Source organism: Corvus hawaiiensis, chromosome 26 (genome assembly GCF_020740725.1).
Source record: "Corvus hawaiiensis isolate bCorHaw1 chromosome 26, bCorHaw1.pri.cur, whole genome shotgun sequence".
NCBI lineage: Eukaryota > Metazoa > Chordata > Aves > Passeriformes > Corvidae > Corvus > Corvus hawaiiensis.
In genome coordinates this window covers 9492395-9510540 of record NC_063238.1, presented here as the reverse complement: position 1 = coordinate 9510540, position 18146 = coordinate 9492395, and the positions used below count along the sequence as shown (strand labels likewise).

Genomic DNA, 18146 nt, shown 5'->3' with positions numbered 1-18146 from the left:
TCCTGCACACATGTAGCAGGCTTTGATATGTACAGATTTAGCACATACATGGAAGCAGTTCCCATATTCATAAGCTCAGAGTCTGTTCTAGACTTTGTGGTATCAAATCACCTCAGTGCCCAGAACTTGCTGATGTGCTTGGCGTGATACCAAGTTGCTCTCTGAAGGATTTCCATATATCTGGCAGTTCACATTGATAAATATAGAAAAATGGAATACTTACTTTATAAAAAGTTTGCCCAAACTGGTGTGCTCTTGCATATGCATGCCAAAATGGAAACTGTCAGGGGTGAAAAAAGAGTGCTTGTTGCTTGTTGAGGGAGGCAAAAGTATGCCTGTCTTCACTTCTGGTTCCCTGTTTGTGTGAACTGTGAAGTGGAGCCCAGGTTTCTTCTGGATTAAGCAGGTGGTGGTAATGCTTAGCTGTGACCTGCAGGTGGTTAATTGTCATGAGCTAAACAAAAGTCCACGAATGTTGGCTTCCCCTTTCTTAGAGTACACATGCTGTTGACATTTATAGATTTAGGAATTCAGTCACTTCTCCCAGCTCCTGTGAAGAGGTGAGTTACTCTTCTGGCTTTGCAGAATGCTTGCTCATCATATTTCAGGAGTTCTTATGCCTCACTACAAGCCAGAGGTGAGCTTCCCCAGCCTTGACAATGATGCAAATTTGAATGTGGTTCCTTGAAAATTAAATTTCTGTCTCAAAGATTTGTTCAGACCTCCCTCACCTCCCATTTTTTTCGGTCTTAAGAGCAAACAAAAATAAGTAATGTCAGTGTTAAACTTTCTCTCCTGTTTTTAGTCTTATAGTGTAGCAAGGGGGCTTTCTATTCAGTTGTTCATTGGGTTTCTTATGTTTCACCCTTTATGTTTGAAATAATAAAAATACTGGCAGTTACGGAAATCATCACCCTTTCAGTTTTAAAGGGAGATTATCAAACTGTGGGACATGATTTATACAGAGTTATTAGGAGAAAAAAATAGCAAAGCAATCCATCAGGGGAGTTTGTCAGAATATATTTTTATGGTAAAAAATGTCTAGGAAAAAATAAAACAAATAAGTATTCTGGGATATTTGTTTAGAGAATAAAATAAATAAAAATAAATTCCTCTTTCAAGGGGTTTATGATGTAATTTAATTTGTAGGGAGGAAGGGGTTGGGTGTTGCTGAGCTACTTGCTTAATTTCACCCTGTAGAATTCCATTTTGTATGGAGTGATTACCATGGAAATATTGTGAGAATTTCCAGTAATCTCATCTGTCAGTAGAAGGTAGCTTATTGTCCCTTCGTGTGGTTTTGTGGGGGATATTGTTGTGACCTTTATAACTTTGCATTCAAAGACATTTCTTAGATTCTAGTTGTCTTTTTTTCCCCTACAAAAAAGGGAAAAGTATTAACATGAAAAAGTAGTGCTTGATGCGAACTAAAATTTATCCTGTGCATTTCACAACTGTAGGCTGTTTTTCAAACAGTATTTTTCTGTAATACAATAATAGACTTGCCTTTCTAACCCTTGAAGAAGTTAAAATTCTGATTTCAAAGCTGTGTTTTTGTGGTCAACATTACTTGCAAAAAATAAGTTTGTTTTTTTTTTACTCCAGTTCCTCATTTCAGGAGCCTTGCATTTGTATGAGCTTGTCCCACTTCTCCACAACATGTCTGGATTCAGGAAGAGGTGGAATAATATATATTGCCTTAGGACAAGCCATACTTCAGTGGAAGGCTGAAAGGTGTACAGCTGAAGGGCAGTGAGCCTCCTGTAGCACGTGCCCATGGTATGGGGGAGGCTGGAGCCACCAAAGGAGTTCAGCTTATTGGTCATACTTCTACTTCTCGGATGTTGAGTGTTACATTGAAACCTCTTTTGCAAAATTCGGGAATAAAAAGAAGATGCAACAATGTCCATGCATTGAGGTGCAAGTCAGTGCCGGCCCTGGCTGTTGTACCCTGTGCAGCATTGCAATCTCTCAGTTCAAGGGTGGGCTGGAAGTACTTACTTGAAGTAGTCTTGTACCACTAAAAACAAGCCTTAACCTGAGGATGAAGCATCAGTTTTTCAGATAAACTGTCCTATACCTGTGGATTTTTAAAACATCAAGCAATTATTTTTATTAAAAAAAGGAAATTTAAACAGTGTTTAGTCTCATTTCAATTATTATAAAGGAGGAGGCTCTCTAGCGCTCTGCAGTGTTCTTGTGGCTAACCTGTTCAAAGCTTTTACAGTGTTGAATTTTCAGAATCAAAGGCATTTTGGCATGAACTGTGCACTTGAAAACTTACTCGCATCATTAAGGACAGATTGCTTTATGGCTAATGCCCTGTCCACACCTAGCCCTGATTACTAAACTGCTTACAACCTTAGTAGGCATTGTGTACCTAGAGGAAATGGCTTCAGACTACTGCTAAACCCACAGTTTTAAACATTTTTACTGAACTTTTGGGTTTGTAGATAATAGAAACCGCCAGTGCTGGTAATAGAAAATAAAATAAAAATGTTTGCTGATAATAGAAACAGTGCTGAAAGTTCACTTGTTCATGGAAAAGTGTAAGTATCTCAGGTCTAGAAGGATAAAAATGTATCAGTTTACAGAACTACCTTAATTTTTTTTGCATTGTGCTACTTTCTGTAAAAAGTTTGCTCACCGGTTAAGAATGATTGCTTTAAATTTGTGCATTCATTTCCAGCTTACATGCTGATTGTATTTGTATATCTCGATATAAAGATTTATTTCTCTACTGCTCAAGATACATTTTAAATGTGTTAATTTTTGAAACAGATTTTTGTTTTCTATAATTAGAAATTATGGGTTATGTATGTAGTTTATATCTTAAAACACCAGAAGTGATCTCTGACATGAATGTAGAGTTTCTAATTTCTTTCTTAAGTTATATGGGTAAAGTATGTTCTGACCGATAGTTTCATAGTTTGGTTGTTGGCTTGTTTTTTTCTGGGTTTTTCTGGTTTGTTTGTTTTTTGTGTTTTTTTTTTTTGTTTTTTTTTTTTTGTTTGTTTTTTTTTTTTTTGTTTGTTTTTTTTAATTGAAGCAAAACAGGAAAGTTGTGAAATAAGTTTTCTTCCCTTATGGATGTTACTCTAGAGACAATCACAGCATTTAGGAAACACACAGTTCATTTGCCTCTGCAATCCATGTTAACATTCTTACATCAATGCATTGTGAGATTTTAATTTTCATAATGTTTTACAGGAAATCTCTACCTCCTTTATTGGTAAAAATGTACTTGCTTTTGTTGTGAAAAGCATTTTAACCATACCTTGTGTTTTTTGTCTGAGAAGAATGAAGGATTGTGTGTATTTAAAAGGCAGTTAAATGCCACTCTGGAGAAAAAGATACCTCTCATGCTTCCATCTTGTAATTGCTTATTAGTATCGACATGTACATCAAGCTTTTCCTAGATCATGATTTTATGCTTCTCATTTGTTGAAAGCTTGATGTGAGATCTTGCAGCCTGATTTGCCTTTCCTGCCCTCTTCCTCTCCTTCACCTCCTCACAAAAGAGGGAGATACTTAGGCTGGGGAGCAGTGCTGTATGTGATTTTAAAAAATGGAAGAATACAATTCTAGCAGTCTTAAATTGTGTGTCCAGAAGAACTGATGTTTGGGCTCTGATCTTGATGCTGGGCTGGAGTTTGAGGATAAATACTTACCATAGAATTGTAGAATGGTTTGGGTTGGAAGGGTCCTTAAAGATCATCTAGTTCCATCCCCCCTTTCCACTAGACCAGGTTGCTCAAAGCCCCATCCGGCCTGGCCTTGAACACTTCCAGGAATGGGGCATCCACAGCTTCTGTGGGCAACAGTTTGTGAAGTGCTCTGATAGTTTTGATGAATGCTTTAGAGGAGCCACTGAAAAAGTTAATTGTGCCTTTGGAGTTTGAGCCCTTTGCAGTATGTGAAGCCTTTTGCCATTTCAGACCTTCTACTTTTTACTTTACTTTTTAAGTAAAGGATTATGACTTAGTTATGGGTGCAACAACTTACGGGCATAAATTGACTTGGGAACTCTGTGAAAAACCAGAATGGAATCTTAGTCTATTAAACAACAGCAGGTATGTGCTGTAGGAGAATTGCTTGTACTCTTTTTTTTTTTTTTAATATTTTTTGGGGGTGAGTTTAAAATTAAGGGTATCATAAGTGTAGATTATAATAAACTGACTGTTTTGGCTAATGATTTGTTGCCATGTATACCTTTCAATGCAGGATATTTTCCAAAATGTTTGTATTGCTTGTTTAGAAAGACATGTCTGAAACTTCCTTGAAAGACATAAAAACTACTTACTATAAATACTTGCGTATCTCAAAGCAGAATAAGAAGCTCAGTGTTGAAAATGAATTGATTATTGTTAGGATTTGAAAAGTTTTTGCTCTTTGCAGTGTGGAAAGTAAATGAAGGACCGAGAGTTGGGCTTTTCACTGGTGATTTCAAGGAGTTTCTGGTATGGTGTGTGATAGGACTTCACCCAGGCTAATGAGTTAGCCACAGTATGTGCTACCTTTCTTTTCCTTTTCTCCTACACTATTTGGTGAAATATGATGCAAAAGAGGGGACAGTAGAGTGAGAGTGCATTGTTTGCACATGGAAAATTTTGATGAGAGGCATGGGGACAACTTGTAATTTTGTGTAGGAAGCAATAAGGAAGACAGTGGGGCAATTTTGGTGGAGGTAGACTGATTTATAGCATGAGAGGCAAGGTTCTGTTGTGTGTATAACAGGGTGGCTCCCCGTGGAACCTGCAGAACCCCAGGGATCTTGAACTACAGACTGGGTTGCATTTCTTTCTACATTTTTTAGCTATGTATTTGGGAGTACTCTTTGCACTTGCAGTACTGTTCCCTTCAGGAGCAATGACATCCATATTCAGTAACTTATTCTAAAGCAAAAAGTGTTCTTAATGTTTTCTACTATTCTTTTGTCTGCATGATCATCTGTATTTCCACGAGTCCTAAAATTCTGTCAAAATGAGAAAGGCTTTAATTATATTGAGGTCTTGTGTCTGTCTTCCATAATATTTGGAGAAGTAACTGACAACAGATCCTCCTTTCCCCTGGAAAACGGGGCAAGTGGTGCTGTACGCCTTTTGATCTGTGAACTCCCAGCTCTGACATAATGATGAAAAGCCTGGAATTTTGCTACAATCATGCAAGTTACTCCTCTCTTTCTCTTACCTCATTTTCCAAATGTGTTTCAGGGGTTGCTTATCTAGCCTAATTTTTTTGTTCTGCTCATTTCCAAAAGTTCCTCTGTAAAATTAGTTCACTACATTAATATGATAATTACGATCCAATATACCAGATTTGCCCTTTACTGCCTAAGTCATATAACATTAATGAAACTAACAGTGTCTTGATATTTTTAGTTTGTCATGCAGACAGCACAAGTTTAGTCCTGGAGATAATCCTGTAGCAAGCTAAAATGGCTTCTTGCAGAATAATGGGATGCTTAGTGATGCCAAATTTGAAGACAAAACTGGGATCTGTTATTAAAACTGTGTGATTTCCACATACCTGAAATACTTAATGAGCTACTGCTCATGCTTCTTGGGTAAAATGTAAGGTTTTATCATTAGCTTGTGTGCAAACAGAGAATACAGCAAGTGGACTAAACCCCAGACTTCAAATAACAAATTCACCCAGAGTAGCTAACTGTTGCCTTCATTAGATACAGCTTCAAAGTATGTGCTAAGATTTTTCCACTACAGCTTTTTATCACTTCCACAAGTTCAGCATGCCCTATACAGATGCTTAATTTGTATGCTGGGCCCTGTGGTAAAGCTATTTCTGTCAGTGAGATTCCAAAATTGTAGGCACTGATGTCAATGCAGATGAGGTTAGCCTAATTTGGTCAAGAGAGGGCTATGCCATGCAAAATCTTCTTTACATGGGCACATAAAGGCCAGTGCCAAGACTGACAGGTGTCCAGTGGGTGGCAAGGAGCTTCAGAGATAAACATTCTTGTTGGTACTGCTACAATTCTTGCTTCTTTAAGAAACAATGTAATAATTGTATGGCTGTTTTCAGCATCCTTGCAGGATAACTAAGTAAAATGGAAATGAAACGTAATTTTACAAATGTAAATCTTTTAAGTCCTATTGAAATAACTTCTTTTCTATGCTTAATTCAATTTCTGTTTAGTGTTAAAGGCTTGACAATGAAAGTAGCATCTTGTTACTTTCAAAAATGTCATATTAAATTCAGAAGTGTACTGCTGTGAAATCCCTGTAAGAAAAATTACTTGAAAGTGGCTTTTAATTGTAGGAGGTCTTGGAATTTTGTAAACGTGATAGTGTGCACTCAGGTTGAATAATGAGGAGTGTGTACAAGGATATAGTACTTTAGAGAAGGTTGTAGAAGGATATTAGTTGTAGTTGAAGAAGTCCCTACATTTTCTCCTCTAACTTTCCTCCTTTTTTGCTATGTCAATGTGTCAGCAGCAAAGTGTATCAAAAATGTATTCATCTATTAAAAGAACACTTTCTTTGTATGCCTGTTTCCATAACTCCTTCCATGCCTCCTCCTAGCAGGATTGCAATCATACGTTGTTTTTTGCCTGGGAATTTTTTTATATTAGTTTTGAGTTTATAATTCTTCTGTTCCTTCGTCAGCTACTTTTTTCTTAGTACTGACCCATTAGAAAAAAAAGGTAAACCAAACAAAAACAAATCCCCTTTTTTTATACCCAGGAAAATATTTCTTACACTGACAATTGACAATTTCTGTAACTGAAAGCTGAGCCTTTTCAGTGTATTTCAGTCTCAAACACAGTAGTCCTTTTCAGTTCAACACCTGCAGACATGAGGCACAACGCTACTGAAAAGCTCTCTCTGTTTCAGGGTCAGCTTTATCTGTAGCGGGTGAGAAGCTGAAATCAGTAGATTTGGGTTTTGATGAAGTGTTTGCATGCATGGATTGCTGGCACCCACGTGCTGACAGAATATTAATGCCAAGCAATAACTACATGTTTGCAACTGTGTAAATGTCTATAAAACATAAGGTTTGCATGAAAATAGCTTTTTTAAACTTCATTAGCAAGTTTTAAAAAAAATTTGCTATAAGAAATTTGCATCTGTGACAGGTCAGAGAATGAGAATTTAGAAGTATGTAAAAAAGTGTTGTATTGGTAGCTCAATAAAATGAAAGGTGGGAAGCTGGCGGTAATATATTATGGTCTGGAAAGTGAGGGAAGGTGTTGAAATGGCAGGCCTCTGGCATGGGGAAGGCTGGGGTTTTCAGCTTCCTGTCTCATTAGAGCTTCTCCAAGTTTAAGGAATTCAGCTGAAATTGGTCAGTTTATCTTCAATTGGAAGACTAAAAGCATTTTTGGATATGGTGGGTAAGCAAATTCTGAAATAAGTGTTTAGTGCTGATGCATCTCTAGGTTAATTTCCTCTAGGAAGAACATTGTAGCAGAAACTGTAATTGGAATGGTTTGTGTTTGTATATGGGGGAGGTGTTTTGTTGTTTGGTTTTTGTTTGTTCTGGGGTTTTTTTTGTTCGTTTCATTTGTTTGGGTTTTCTTTAAGCTTGAAACACTAGGGGTTTTTTTGTTGAGGTGAAGAAAAGTTGAACATAGTTGGTCAATCTTTTCTGTATTTCATATACTATGATACCATGTGTTGTTTCTTAATTTTGTACTTTGCCTTTCTGTGAATTGCTAGGGCATGGCCAATATGATCTTTCTTTGACACCCTTTGTTCTTCATAAACTCTGTGATGACTTTAAGTTAATTGTTATTTTCATTTGCTATCATATTATAAATGAGATACAATATTGATTTGTGAATTTGACAGCAAATGGTATAACCAGTTTCAGTGTTTGTCCTCCGTAGTTCTTCAGTTATTTAATGAAAATAATCACAAGAGAATGAAAGCCAGACTTTATTTATTTCAGATGTGCTGTTGCTATCTCTGCTTAATTTGTGAATCTGAATCTTCCAGCTTTCCCCTTGAAATTGAATCTTTTTTGACAACCTAATATTTTTGTGTGATGGCTAGCAAGGAAGGAGAAACAAAGATGATTTTAGTACTGCCTTTTTAATATTTAACATACTTTTGGAGCTTTAACATATGCCAGTTTGCCTAGGGAACTGCCGAAATGTGTTAGGTTTTGTTTTGTTTCTTTTTTCCCTGTGGGAATTGTTAATTTTTTTAAAATGAGATTTGAAAATTGAAAATCCTTGCTTAAAGTAAATGGAAGCTGTGTTGCCTGGGGAGTCTCAATAAGTGTGAATATTTTAATTTTGTGTAAACTGTTCTTTAAAAGCTTCCTATAAAGTGAATTGAAGTGTGCGTGAAGGGGTTGAAGGTAGCTTTTAGCAGTGCTGGATTAGGGAAGACTTGCTAGACAAGAACCAGGCAGGAAAATAATACTTAGGCTTAGAGAGAGGTGAGCCCTCATAGCTATGGGAGTACCCATCACTTAGTCAAATAGAGGCTCTTAGTTGTTACCATAAATTTTATTTATTTCTTTTTCACGTGTGAATGAGAGAGAAACCCAGGGAGCAAGTGAAAAGGAACATCTCACATTGTGCCTGCTCCTGTGCCTTTTAGCCTTTATTTGTTGCACTGCATTGCTCTGTTCTCTGAGTTCATGAGCGGGACAGACACAACTGTAGAAATTCATACGTAGAGCTGCTGTGTGGGGAAGCCCTGAGTGCTTCCTGTGCTCCCCCTTTCCACACACATGCTTCTGGAAGCTCTGAAGCTGCACAGGTGAGCTAGTAGTGTTCACATAAGCATAAAAGTTACTGGAAAAGCTTCTCCCCGAGGAAAAAAGCTTCAACCTTGAATTTAGAGGACAGACTTGTTGTGTCCTTTGTGTCTTCTGTTGATAACTTGTGAAGATACAACTTCTGTGACTTTAAGTTCTGTAATTTTCTTTTCTGGTTGTTGCGATGTGTTGACAGTTTTGTGGTATCTTTCTGTGAGATTGTAAACTCGATGTTTTTTATTTAGATTGCCATTTAAATATAGCACAGTAAGATGATCTTTCACTGTTCAAAGGATGTGCTTTAGGAAATAGAACATAAATTTTTTATTCCAAAGTCCAAAACTTTGGTAGCTTTTCTTGTCACACATTACTGTTCAACTGTTTTCACTTCCATAGCCAGGTTACTTGCAATATGTGAAGTATGTGGGAATTGAAATTACTGTTTATCTGCTTCCAGTATACCATTCAGTCTTCGCTGAAGGTGTATTTAATAGTGAAACGTAGTAACTCAGAGCAGCTAAAACTCAACTTCTTGCATCTCACCTTCAGAGCAGTCTGCCTTTACTGAGTGGATTGCAGTCTTGAGGCCCTGATGGAACTTTGTCTTGTAACAATGGTACAGTTCTTTAACTCTTCAAAATCACAGATGAAGGTATTTGTATTGAGCTCCAAAATTGGACCAGTTTCTTGCTATGAATGAGCAGATGACAGTACCTGCCAACAGGTGTGGGCAGATACAGGCTGCTGTAGACCAGTCCTGGTTGAGCATCTGTACAACTCTAATATGGTTCTTTGTCAAAAGTGATAAGACTCACTACATCCAATGGTTAAAAAATGAGTATTTCCTAAAAAACAAATGACAAATACATGTGTGTCAGCTTTGTCCGAACTTTTTCATACTTCTTAAATTTGTTTGTTTCTTTCAAGAGGCTTTGAAAAAAGTGGAGTATAACTTCTTTCCAAAATTGCTTCTCTGGAGAGAAGCAGAAATCTTAGTTATGTGAATTTATACAAAGGCCTAAAATGCCATAGTAAGTAAACATCCTTTGAAAGTGGGTGTCTGAATAAATCAGAGAAAGAATACTGTATTGTAGAGCTTCAGTTAATCTTCCGGTGATTTTTTTTTACCTAAAGCAGTAAATTTCAGAGTTTCTAAATTTAAATGATCTAAATTGGATTGCTTGTCACTGAGCCAGTTTATACCATATAACACTTTCTCTTATGAAAACACAGAACTGAAGTTCATGATATGACAGAGGCACTGAGAGTGTTCTAATTTGTCTTGCAAAGAATCATTTTAAAAAGAAGTAATCTGTTTTAAGGTGTTTAATCTATGCAAGGAAATTAAAAATGTGTTCTTATCCACCCCTCAAATATGATGTGGATGTTTTTGCTTTTTCAGTGTTACATGTCCATTTCTGTTAACCTGAAAATCATGATGTTGAGCAAATGAAAGGTTTAAAACAGCAATCAGAAAAATGCAGTGTTTAAAAGTGTGCTTTTTTGGACAAAGATTTATGTGATTTGTTTATAAAAGATAGACTACCTCTTACCCCTTTTAGAAATAAAGGACATATAGAATGACCCTGATAGTTTTCTATTGCTATGTTGCAGTAGCAATAGAAAACTCACAGAATGGGCGATAGTACGGAAAGGCAAGTTGTTGACTTCTTTCATTCAATGGGTTTGTATCTTTTCTAAGGGGGATTTCTTTCTTTTTCTGTCTTACTGAGAGCTGAAATGGAAAATTTCTAAAACTGAAAAGTGGTCTTTAAGGTTATAATTTCAGCTTTCTGGATCGGTAGCTGTCCTTGACTTTCAAAGTTCATGTTTTGGAGTTCTCAGCCCTTGGTTTAAGATCAACCAGCCTTTTGAGTTTAGTTGCAGTGAGTTAGGTAGTTGCAATGATAATTTATATGTGGTCGTGAAGGTGAATTTTCTAACTTTCTTAAATTTTCATGTTTGCTTATGGTTTGCTACCTGATATGTAGCTTCGTTGATGAGTCACTGTCCCTGGAGTTATCTAAAAGATGTGTAGGTGTGGCGTTTAGGGATATGGCCTAGTGGTGGACTTGACAGCGTTGGGTTAACGGTTGGACTTGATGGTCTTAAAGGTCTTTTCCAACCTAAATCATTCTATGATTTCGTTAATAAGCAGCTAGAGTAGTTGGAATCTTGTACCTAGTTGCAACTTAGGCTAACATGGCAAATCTTTTAAATAAGAAGCTGAATTGAAAGTAAAATGCTTAGATAACATTTTAAATTAAGATGTGAATAGAAGTAGCATTTGTAAAAGTTGTTCGTTGTGTATACACTGTGAAATTCTAGAAGTTCTGTTCTCAATATCTATAAAAATAATGGTGCATTTTCTTCTTTTTTTTCATTGGGTGCAGTGTTTAGTGGTTGGGTTGGGCTGCAGCAGTAGCTACCCACACTTGTTACAAGAATACTCATAGATTACCATTTAATTATTCTTTTTTAGTGAAGTCCGCTGGAGAGAGAGATCACACGTGATTTATAATGAGACAAGGAGAAAAGCAAAGAAAAGATGGAAATTAGTTGTGTTTATTTTCCACTGTGTGCTGATGAATTTGTAAGTGATAGGCTTATTCCTCTACTGTCATTACATGCTGTGAATATAAATACAGTAAGGTTCCCTGGCTGGTTCATAGCAAGTAATAGGTCACTCAGGAGTGTATCCTAGAAATCAGTGTGCCACAAGCCTCTGTTCTGGAAGGGGGTGTTTGAAGGGCAAAGGAGACTCCATGGAGATTTCTTTTCTGGGCCAGGTGTACAAGTGCATGCACACGAAATCAGGTCATTCTGGCAAGTAGGAGTGATTAGCAACAGGCCTCAAACTTTTGCATAAAAGCTCAGGTGGTAATGGAGATCTGTGAAGCCCTGCTGTATTTAAAACGGAGCATCATCTGAGACCCAGTAATGTCTCTGAAATTTGGTGCTCTTGCTTCAATTCTGGATTTCTTGTAGGTGTTACTGAAATGTTTTTTGGGGGGGGGAAGTGGAGCATTTAAAGACACTTCTGCACAAACAGTAGTTACTAAGCTTTGTAAGGCAACCCTGAGTCATTCTTCAGAGCTGATGAACTTCAGGAAAATAAATAAAAATAGAAAAGGATTGGAACAGATGGATATTTAGAAATACACAGGCAAATTTGGGATCCTGTACTTGATACTTCAGATAACAGAGTATGTAATAGGAAATAATGGGTTTCCACATGGAGCTTTGCAGATCTCTAGGAGTGTATATGGAAATAATTGGAGCCTTACAAATCACCATGGTATATTAATGGGGGAGCTTCTTTGAATGGGTAGGAGCTGGTCCCATGTGATGCCTGTTTCCCAATGAGAGCAAACTGGTAGCTCTAGCAAATTCCTTAGTGGAATCTTTGTAACGCCTGTTGCAAGATCCCAACTGCTTTCTGCTGTATTGATAATGCATACTTGTCTTACCAGGAATAGCACAGAAAGGTTTGTTCAGTAAATGCAAAAATTGTAGCAAAACATGTCTTTGACTGCAGAGATGCATCTACAGTGCTGAGTATCATCAAGTCTGCATTGAATTCATTGGGATATTTGTGTTTCTTTGGAAATGATAAGAGACAGCAATTGCACTTGTACATGTGAGCTGATGGTAAGGAGAGAGGAATAAGTAACAACTTGTATGTGAATGTTAACTGCCTTATCAAACATGGTGTCTCTGCAGACATCAAGGAAATAGATTTTAGAAAACTGAGAATCTGTTAGAAAGCAGTAAAGAAAAAGAGAAGAAAGAAAATGAAACAGCATTAGCAACTTCCCCAATTTTTAAAAATACAATGCAATGTATGATAGCTGTTCTTTTTGGTGTGCTTCTCAGTTTCAAGATGAAGCTGAAACTGATGGTGATGTCCACAGCTCAAGGGTCACTGCACCTCCAGAACTGAGGCAGTATAACAGGTAGTACGTTAACACAGAGGGAATTTAGTATTACCTCATTTTTATGTAGCCTTCTACCTGCGGGTTTACCATACGTACTAATGACCTTGAATAATTTCTTCCACATATTTGTAAAATGTAATTTATTTCACTTTCACCTTGGAATTGTTAGTGGGGTTATTCAAAGCAGTACTTTCCCCAAACGAAGCACTTTAGCTTCTGTGTTGATTTCTTAAACTTCTCATACAAACCAGTGTAATTTCTGATCTTACTCTGTCTCCAAATTCAGAATTGTATTGCCAAAACAATCTTTCCATTTCCAAGCCATAATTAAAACAAATAATGGTGTAGTGGTGCTTAACAGGTGGGCAAATATTTTTATTTCTGTGTTCTCGAATTAAACTTATGCATGAGACAGTTTTAAGAAAACTTTCAGTAAGGGGAGGCTTCTTAATTAAACCACGTAATGGTGGAAGACAAAAGAGGCAAGGGTAATCAGTTTGTATAGCTCTGTTTTCTAAGATAATGTTGTATTTCTGAAATTGGTGGAAGAAAGTCTTGCTCCGTGCACATGGGACAAGACTGTGCACACAATCCAAGAACATCTTCATGTGTTTTGAGACAGGAAAAGAGAAGACTTGTCCAGGATTGATAATAGTGATGACTGAGAGGAATGCTTGACATTTCAAAGAGTATAAGGGTATTTATGCTGGAGTTTCATTCAGAGGAGAGTTTAGTCTTGAAGCAAATCACCTCATTGTTCTTGTTTGCTGTGCGCATTTTGTTGTTTTCCAGACTGGTTTTGGTTCTTCCAAAAGAAACTTAAGTCATTTCACTCATTGTGTGCACCAAATGTGCCCTAATCCTCAATATGGTTGTAGAGTTTTGATCAGGTTTTGGTCATTTTTTAGCAGCTTTGAACCTCCTGTGGTAGGGTCTGGTTCAGGAAGTTGGAGTAAATATGGCCTGCAAAAAAAAATTAAAACTCCTGGGTTTCATATAGTATAGGTGTAAAGATCTGAGCAGCAGCTGTGTTTTAATCTGCTCCAGTTGTGCCAAATTGTAATGCAGATATAGCCTGATGCCATTTACTGTGGGTTTGTTTTTTTAAAGTAACATCAGACTGGTGGTGGTTAATTGTCAGGGTGTTTTAACCTTGTCAAATGTTTGGAGGTGGTAATGTTTTAAAATCTATCTCTGTGACAGTTTGTATTTTAGATGGAACTTGACAGACCTTTAGAGAAGTGCTGCATTCATTAAGTGAGGTACCAAAAGACCCATTCTGAATGTTCTTGCCTTTGGTTTTGATCTGACTGGTTTTCCAGGGCATAGGGACAGGGCAGAAGATAAATGCTCAGAATGTAATGGTTCTGTAGGGATTCACAGGTTGTGCTGAGACCATGATTATAGCTTAAAAGACAGTATAAATATTTGGAATCATGATATAAAATAACAAAGAGCCTATCCCACTTAACAAATCTTCTCCTTAATTCAGTAAACATCCACTGTGGTATGTGTCCACTTTTCCTTTGGACGGAAGGAAATTAGCTCCTCAGTGTTAAAGCTACTCCTTCGGTGATCTGTGCTAACTTTTGTATTTTGTGCACACATTGGAACTTGGAATTCATTTTCTTGCAAAAAAAAAAAAAAAGGAAGAACAGACTCTTCATATAATTTTGCTTTCAGTTATTCAGCTTCATCCTTTTAAACTCCTCATTATCCCACACTGTTCCTTTTTCTCCCCCACTGTAGCTCCTTTTTTTCCAAAGTATTTGAGATTTACTTGTATTTCTGAAATGAAACATTATTGTCAGCTTAAAATTACAAAAATTAGAATGAATCTCAAAGCTGCACCAAGCATGTAGGATCACTTTGCTGTATTATCAGTGTTCTTGGAGGAAGTTAGTCTGCTTTCCAACCCTGGGAAGGGCTAGGGAGCCTGTAGCCAGGTTCAACCCCTGCAGCAATAAATGAAAGCCATATGCCAGTTCAGGCATGAGTCTGAATGGCTAAAAAGACAGCATGAAGGATGGCCTGGTATTTAGTGGACAAAAGAAGAAGTTAGACAATGACAGTTGGTTTGAACAATTGCACATATTTGGTGCATTAACTTTCATTAATGTTATTTATACTACATTGCTATAAAAGCAATTTTGAAATATGTTTTGAAGTTCAGTTCATGGCAGTTCTCCAGGTGGCAGAGATAAAAGGAATGTGTGAATATCACAAGTGGTGGAATCTGCTGGAAACAGGCTCTTCATAGCATTTGAAGGCAAGGCAATATCCTGAATTAGCTTGGGTGTTTTGACTACTGGAGTTTGATCCTGTTGTCTGGCACACTTTGCTGTATTTAGATATGATGAAAGGATGTAATTGTGGTTTTACATTTCCTTTAGCGTTTCTGTGGGGTTTAGTAAGGTTTCACTAATTGCCATGTTCTCTGGTTGTAAACCGTTCTTGTTGAGTCCAGCGTTGGCAGAGAGGAGCGGGGCAGAGCACATTGCAGGGGCTGTCAGGTGACAGCTGCTGCCTGCCTTGTGCCTCACTGCTGTGCCCTGCTGCTTTCAGCACGGGCGGCCATCGGGGGGAGATTATGCTTCAGGTATTTGGGGTGATCCAATGGGAATTGCATTGATCTGGTGTTTAGCTCTGATCCTAATCAAATGGATTACTTCTAAGGTAGGCCATTTTTAAATTCAGTTTTGACTAACTGGGTTTAGAAGTAGTGTGAGTGAAAACAAGTCATTAAGAACTTCACGAGTGCTTATTTTTCCTTTTTAAATCTAGTCTGTTTTGGAAACATGTCATTCGCCATTTAAGATTGTGTTTCCTAAGTGTTCATACATGATTTTGTAGCTCTTGACTTTTGCTTGCCTTGAAGTGGGAAGGAGTGTGTTTGTAGGGGTGCCAGTTAGGACACAGGGGAAAAAAGGGATCTGAAATGGCTTCTGAATGGCAGGAGTTGTCTTGCCTCTGTTACTAACAGATTTTCAATTTTATAGCACTTTAAAGGCTTTGTGAAAATAAGGAAAAACAATTTAAAACATAGTGAGAATAATACGAATTAGTGTATTTTGCTTCCTGGACAGGATATCCTTTTTGTATTGTTGATTTCAGAGTTGCAGGAGTGGAAATACCAGTTTTGTTTGCTTATGTGAAATACCTACTTTAACTTACTTTCCATTTGAGATCCCTGTGTTTTGAAAAATGCATACTAATGTTAGGATTAAGTTTTTACTCTTTCATTCCAAGGAATGTAAGTATTCCCATAATGGATATTTGTGCTAGTAAATATGGGTGAGATTGGTGCCTGGAGATGAGACCAGGCTCTTCTCAGCATAGCTTGCTGTATAATCTGGAATTAATTACAAAAGGAGTAAAAAAATTAAGTGTAGGGTTATGAAGGAGAGCCAGAATCATTGGAGAGAATGAGGGAAACAGAAAAAACGTAGAATTGCTGCATTTTTAGATAGGTTTTTTTTCTTGTTATTGTTATTGATACATACTTCTAAAATTCTTGTGCAGTTAACAGAAGAATCTGAACAAGCATGAATTTGAGTTTGTTGTGAAAACAAGCTTTACCAGGCATCCATGCCTGTACTCTTCAGTCATTGCCAATAACATGTTTCTAAATTTATTAAAAGCAAAAATGGTCAGGCTTAGTTGCTAGCTAGCACTTGTGACAACTTCTGTCACATCAAGAAAAAGACCAGGGTACCCAATTGATGTTCACTTGTGACTGAAGGCAGATTCTAAACACCAGAGTTTTACAGCCTGTGTGCTATACCAGTACATCATCCACATTTTACTGGTATATTGTCAAACTGCTGGCTTTCTGGAACTTGACATAAAGAGCCTGTTCAAGAGTTATGTCTAATCCAGTTTGGTCAGAGATTGTTTTAAGGTGGGGAGAAATAGGAGTTCCAGGTAGCTGACATAATACAGTTAGGCATAAAAATCCCTGCTATTTATGACTTTGTTTTTACATGTGCTAATGGTTGTTTCTTTTTGAGAATTAGTATTTTTGTGTTCATCCATTTAGAGTCTTTCTGCTATGCTGATCTAGTTTCTAAAGGCAATACCCCTGTTCGTTACTGTCCTCACTTAAACCAATTGCTTATGTGTTTTTTTTTTTACTGTACATTCTTCCTGATCAATTGTGAAGCTTTTGTTTTGTATATTTTTGTTAAATTTTGATTTCTTTTATGTTGATAAAGCTTTGGATAAGTCTTATGCCACATGATATACGTCTGAGGTATATAAGAAAAAATAGCTTACAGATGCTTGTTAGATATATGTATCATTAACATTGATAACTATCATTCAAATGATAGCTAAGTTTAAAAATGGTTGCCATCTGTCTTGGGAGATGATCATGTGAAATAGCTTTATATGGAAGAAAATATTAAAATTATCACATTCAGATATTTGAAAGAAAGGGTGGTTCCTATTGCTGATTTCATTTCAGGAAGGCAATGTTAACTACACTTTCTTACTGTTGGTTTGACAAACTTTCAAAGTACTGCTTCGAACTCCAGTGAAAATTTTTAATAATAGTAGTAGAACCATTTTGCATACTCAGGCTTACCCGAGTTCATTGTCAGTTTAAGTGCTTGTAAAGAACATTTGTCTGTGCTTTAGTGAAGTAAAAGCTTTGTGGTGCCTTTTGGAAAACTGTGGATCATATGTTAGTATGGAACTTATAAATACTTGAAATAAGTCGAAGATACACGAGAGTCTTGCTTTTGAAATATAATATTAGTTGGAGAAATAAGGTCTTAACTAGTTTGTCATTCTCAAGACTTCTAGTTGATAAACCGTCTTATGATCTTAAATGCTTTCCAAGTGTGTATATTTGAGGCAGCATAACCAGTACATTTCAGTTGCCATGGTATAGCAACTTCTCCACACTCATCTTCAGAGCAGTTGAGACTAATGCTCTGATAGTTGAGCAGAGAGCTTGGACTGAAAAGTCAGGTATGTAAAAACACTTGCCTGGCTGTGTTGCTCTCTGTCCTCTGTCTTTTCTTTGCCAGCTTCTGGATAAACAACTGAGTAGCAAAATGAGGGTTCTGTAGTCCATCAAAAAGTGTGGATGGTTCTTTCTGATGGCTGGTACTGAATTTTGAAGGCCAGCAGCTCCAGCAGGTTTTGTTAGAGAATGAGACTAGCAGATGTTTTGCTTGGCAGTCCAAAAGCTGGCCCTTGCCAAAATGAAGTGTCCAGCAGTAATGCTGGTGCTCTGCTCTCAACAAGATTGGGAAGTCCATGTGATAAAACTGATACATCAATGGAAACATTTCTGTTTGACACAAACAGCAGCAGGTGCTCCGTTTCCACGTGGTACATGCAAATGCTTGTACTCCCAAGCATCACTGAAGCGGTTTCCCTTTGAAGATGTATCTGTGTGCTATTTTGGCACATTGTTCCCATTGCGTGGCCTTTAATAACTTGCTATACTCTCTGAAAAGGTGTTCAGAG

General features: G+C 37.2%; 1 protein-coding gene and 1 long non-coding RNA gene across 5 annotated transcripts in view; one reads left to right on the top strand and one right to left on the bottom strand.

The window, feature by feature from the left end:
- The window catches only part of PDE7A (phosphodiesterase 7A), a 76168-nt gene that overhangs the window by 17929 nt on the left and 40093 nt on the right, over nt 1-18146 (top strand). The gene's annotated exons all lie outside the window — the stretch shown is intronic.
- LOC125317429 overlaps nt 8458-18146 on the bottom strand; it is a 33394-nt gene continuing 23705 nt past the window's right edge. The window contains exon 3 of the long non-coding RNA XR_007200078.1: nt 8458-9575. This is a non-coding gene — a long non-coding RNA (uncharacterized LOC125317429). The remainder of the gene's footprint in view (nt 9576-18146) is intronic.